Genomic DNA, 6,002 nt, shown 5'->3' with positions numbered 1-6,002 from the left:
TAAATCTACAAACACCTGTCCCCCTCTCCATCTTACGATATGAGTTTCTTCACAACAAAATTACTTTTAACAAGAATTTTAACACAGAATTTCTATTTTTCACACAGTTAATTTTAAGGCTTTTGAAACAGAGTTTCAAGAGGGATCAGACGAGCCCAAACAAATGAATATGATAATGATAGCCTGCCAATTACAGTGCCCACTGGGCACAAAGAGCATTGTTTGCTCCCTGCAGTGGCTCTTTGCATTCAGTGAAAGAATGCAAAGAGGCTGGAACGTTGATTGTGTTGACAGAAACCACCTGTAGTTAAATTAAACAGGCAAGGTCACCATTCTTTAAAAAAATATGAATAATCATTTATCTCTCCGCTCACAAAAGATGCCCCGAAGACATACACTTAACCAGTCTGGGTTTATCCAGGGCTATAATTTCAGTCAGGCTAAACACACACAACATTTAGCTCTTTATTGGCCATTTGTTAAGGGATTATTTCTGGACTGTTTGACACCACCAATATTGTAACACTATGTTTAGATCCATTAGCTACTGTTATTTTATTGATACACTAACTGTTCTATTCTTGTTTTTACTATGATAATGACTGTCCCTTTCCAACAAAACAAAGTAACGAATCCTTCTTTTGTTAATCAAGGGGAATATGCCATGGAATTAATATAACTGTTCACTCTGACAACGCAAATAAATTGACTGAAACGTACTACTTATGAAACAAGAAAGGACGCCTCGCAGTCAGTCTTCAAAGCAGCTGTAAGCCAAAACAAAAATCTTAATAGGGCCTGAGGTAACCCCGTTGCAGGCGAGACTCTAGTGGGTTGCTGTCACCATCACCTCCATAAATCCTGACACTTAGCCTCTCGTCGCTGTACTCCCTCATTCTTCTCTCACCCCTATCCCTCGCTACATTACACCCCCAGTCCACTACACTCAGAGCAAAATGTCACAAACCCCTATTACAAGGTCAGGAAATGAAGAATGAAAGGGGGCACACCACTATGAGTTAGTTAGACTATATTTCACCTGCAGGGTTTGTGTCAACTATAATGGGGGCATGTAACTGTATACTAAAGCACAGAAAGGTTAAACAATGATGAATAAGACACATCTTGCTTTAATTGATGGGGAGAACTGGAATTCAAATCCATCTAGAGTTTGAAGGTCTGAAGACAATATTCTTTTCCTGTATCTTAGTCTAATTAACAGTAGATTAGTTGTGTAGACAGTACTGTGGTAGTCACTATTCTTGTATTTGTGTCTGCATAGCAAGATGTCTTCTCCCCTGGGTTATAAACATAAAATCCTCTGGGACCCTGTCCTAATCCACCATTATCAGTGTGAAATGCAATGGGATGGGAGTAGTCAGTAGTGTGGCTTTGAGGCTATGGTGAGACAGCATCTTTTTCAAAGCCGTCAAGGGACTGATTCATGGCCTTGGCCGTCGCCTCAGCCATTAATGCTTTTTTTATGGGGTGGGGGTATTAGCTAACACCATCCATGGAGGCTTAGGCAGCCTGGCTGGTTCAGCCGCCATCATTTTGTGTGGAATTAGTCACAGTGTAGACTGCATTGGAGACAAGGGAGTTTAACTGTAGCCTCCATGGTGAAAATAAACCAGTGTGAGAGAAAGAGAAAGCCACTGTGGGCGTTGTTTCCTTCCTTTATGGTTCCTTCAGGTTTTCACCTGTGCTGACATGGCTGGGAGTTTACAATTGTCCCGAAAGAGTTACAAGCAACCTGGCAGAAATTCCAGACTTTTTTCTTCAAATAGTTTTTACGGGAAGGGTGGGGTGGGGGGCTTAGTCATTGTGGAACATTTGTCAGACAGCCAGTTGCCTAGGCAGGGCCAACTAGTGATTTATTACAACATCTGCAAGATTAAAAATGCTTCTATCTGCTTTTAATCATATGAGCCCCTATGGTTCGATGGGAGAGCCTAAGGAGAGCTTTTTAGTGGCGGAGAGGGTGGGATTCACTGATGGTTAACTTAAAGAGACGTTCCGGAACTTTGGCGACTATGTAAGTATTTTTTAAACCTCCCAATTTGGGCTCGATTTGTAAATTTTTTGTTCATACATGCATAATCTATGAGCATCATTACTGTCTTACAGTGGCGCATCATTCAGGGCAGGTGGGGCAAAAACCAAAAATTATAATTGAGTAAATAAAACCGCATACAAACATGGTCTCAGCAACTTTCTGTGCCAGCGGAAAATACGGAGCATAGGGGTTGGTAATGTTCTTTGGTTGCACCGTGATTGGCTCAGTATTCTGTCACTCATGGGGACACTACATCACCGCAAAATCTACGGGTAGAGCTCGAAATTCAAGCCCTTTGGGTGCTGCCATAGACTTACATTAGAAGTGCCCATCAAAGAAGCATCAAGGTCATTGGCCACAGATAAAATGACGTCAAATCACGTTATATCTACCTTAGCTTTGATTGAACTGAGCATGTCAACATCATACCTTCAAAATCTTAGCTAGCAAGCTAGACAAGCAGTCATCATCATGCATCAAGTCGGCAATCTACTTGCAAATCCTTTTCAATCCTTGTCATATGAAGAGAAATTATAGATAAAACGTATCGGTTCTCATCGGCCATTGGACATAAACATTACACAACAAGTTGGAAATCGCATATTCAACAATGAGTGCCAAGGCGCCACTGCAGCCCCGGGTTCGATCCCAGCTTGTGTCACAGCCGGCCGTGACCGGAAGACCCATGGAACGGTGCACAATTGGCTCAGCGTCGTCCGGGTTAGGGGAGGGTTTGGCCGGCCGGGATGTCCTTGTCTCATCATGCTCTAGCGACTCCTTGTGGCAGGCCGGTCGGTCGACTTTGGTCGTCAGTTCGACAGTGTTTCCTTCGACACATTTGTGCGGCTGGCTTCCGGGTTAAGCGAGCAGTGGGTCAAGAAGCAGTACGGCTTGGCTCTCGGCCTTCTCCGAGTCCATAAGGGAGTTGCAGTGATGAGACAAAATTGTAACTACCAATTGGATATCACGAAAAAGTGGGTAACGCCATGAGCCATAAAAGTTTGAATACATTGGCTGTCAATCAAACATAACTTCTGCCATGTTCAAAACAACTGGAAACTCAGATCTAGGAAATCTCAGATTTCAATACGGAAAATAATGTTGAACGGTCATCCAACTCTGAATTCTAAGTCGGGATTTCAGGCCTCTTTCTAGAGCCCACAAGAAGGACCGTCGTGCTACCTTCCTGTTCAAGTGAGCACAGCACAAGGTGAGTGCAAAAATGTATTGTATGCTGCTGTATAATTGATCAAATCAAATTGTATTTGTCATATGCGCCGAATACAACAGGTGTACCTTACCGTGAAATGCTTACTTACAAGCCCTTAATAACCAACATTGCAGTTTTAGGAAAATATAGTTAAGAAAATATTTACTAAATAAACTAAAGTAAATAAATGCAATTAAAAAAGTTACACAATAAAATAACAATAATGAGGCTATATACAGAGGGTACCGAGTTAATGTGCGGCTTTCAGGTAAGTCGAGGTAATTTGTTCATGTAGGTAGGAGTAAAGTGACTATGCATAGATAATAAACAGCGAGTAGCAGCAGTATAAAAACAAAGGGGGGTTTTGGACCTAGACTTGGTGCTCCGGTACCGCTTGCCGTGCGGTAGCGGAGAGAACAGTCAAAGTCTTTGGTCAGGAGGTATCTTTCACTGGCCACTACTCCAGTGTTCCCAGCCAACTCTCAAGATGCTACAGCTAGCTCCCCGCTTGTGGAAGATCTAAACGTTTTATCATGCGGTTAATGACAATCAGCCAAAACCAAGAACGTCCTTCAGGCAAAACCAGCAGTGGGTTTGAGTTACTTGAGAAGGGTAAACTGTGACTGCATGAACAAACTTGCAAACAAAGTCAAATTTGCATTGGTTTGGGGGTGGTACTGTTGTTTAGAAATGACATGATGCGTGGAAGAAGCAAGCGCTCACCATTTTGTTTTCCCCCAGAAGTTGCATCAACCAAAAAGTTGTGAACTAGTCGTCTGGAAGGGCTTGAAAGAATATCCACAAGAAAGAATCTCCACTGACCAGTGAATGTAAGTCTCACCATGTTCAGAAGCAGATAAAGGAAAACATGTTTTTTAAGAGAATCATTATGAATAATTATAATTATTCATGTCAGTGAATAAACATGATTTTCTCTATGCACGGTCTGAAAACTTCTCACCGACAGAGTTTGAAAACAGAACATAGGGATGTGGAGGTAGGTAGTAAGAGTTAGACACCATTCCCCCAGCAGATTTTCTGAGCTTCACAACAAAATAATACAATTTCAGCGAGCCGCCCGTGGCCATTTAATATCATAAACATCTGTATCCATGTCGCCACATCTGGCAACAATGAAGACAAATTAGTTACGAATTTCAGAGTGTCTGGCAATGAGATAAGGCTCTGGCATGCTAAATTCATTCTCTGGGCTTATTCACAGGGTTGGGGAGTCCAATGCTGGCCTAAGGAACTGATCTAAGACCAGTGTTCGATTGCTCCCAGTAAACTGGTGTGGGTCAATGTGTGGGGCTCAAAAGCTGATCCAGGACCAGGGGTTGGGGGGGACTCACTAACCCCTACTGTCAGTCATTTGTGGTCTGAGGAATAGTCGACTTCCTGTCTCGTTTCTCTGGAGCCGAAATCAAAGAGGGGAAATTATTCTGCAATCTGGCAAGTGTTTTCTTTTTTCCCCCGGCTGGAAACGTGAAGGTTCTCGCTGGCTGCAGTCTCTGCAGGAGTTTACTGGCTCTAAATAATTTCTTTTTTTCTCTCAAGTAAACCTTTTAAACCCCCCTCAGCGCCTTGTTATGGCACAAATTGTTTCTCGATTGCTGTTGTTTTCAAAACTTTCCCAGAGGAATAAATAAACCATTTTGGCCTCACCCAAATGTGTGGAGGTAAATTACATCCACACAGGTAATTGCTACATGCATAGTAGTTTGGTGTGTAGTTATAGTAATACATAGTAATAGTTAAGTGCAAAACTATGTTTGCTAGTGAGAAGTCTCATCTGAACAACATTGTGGGAAAATCAGCAAGGTATAATCTTAACCTAAAGAAACCCTTGGCGATAGTTCATGAACTATGATTTTTTTTATTTACATGGGCAGCTAACTAACTCAGTAATGGGAACAACATATACAATCCTAGATCAATGAAAAAGACACGAGCTGAAGTTTGGTTTTAGTGACTAATAACATGAACTTCAGCATTCTTTGTGTTCATCAAACATCAATTATCTAGCCATAAATTCTCTACCCTGCTTAAATTCAGGAAGGTTTGAAGTGAATGCTTGCAGACTTTAGTAATTCTCCAAGTTGATCAAACATCACATCTTTCTGCACCACCTAATCTGTATCGGGTCATGTTTGTTAGACCCCACAAGCTTCTCTAAACCAACGGGAAGCCTTGGGTTTGAAAACTAGCTTCAGCAGCTGTCTTCCAGGTGTTTAAATGTGTGTGGTTCTGGTTCCACCATCTTGTGCTTATCCCAAGTTCCTCAAAGAGCTGGCAAGACTTCCAACAGATTGTTTCATTCCTTCACACTGGGGTGAATGCATACTCCCCAATAAGCACTCAGTGAATAACAAGGTGTGTCGCTGAGGCTCAAGGACATGGATGGGTTTTCAAACAAACCACTCTGAATATGATTCCATAAAACAAAAGGTTTAAACAACACATTTGAATAGCTCTAGAAAATGTGTTATAACTCAATGAGGTCTTTATAAGCTCTTGTAATATATTCCACATTGGAAGATTGGCAGATGAAGTGGACGGCTGAATTGAATCCCCTTAGTAAGGCATCTTTCTATAAGCCCACCTCAAAATACTGGCACCACCATCCCCTCTCAGTGAATCAGCCATTTTATACACACATCTCCAGTGTGGCAGTGAGAGAGCCCGCAAGACACTTTCCAAGGGCAAGTTTCGACAGCTAGCGGACAAGCACACCTT

The sequence above is a fragment of the Salmo trutta genome, chromosome 40 (genome assembly GCF_901001165.1).
Source record: "Salmo trutta chromosome 40, fSalTru1.1, whole genome shotgun sequence".
Classification (NCBI taxonomy): Eukaryota; Metazoa; Chordata; class Actinopteri; order Salmoniformes; family Salmonidae; genus Salmo; species Salmo trutta.
Note: the sequence above shows the minus strand (reverse complement) of the source record.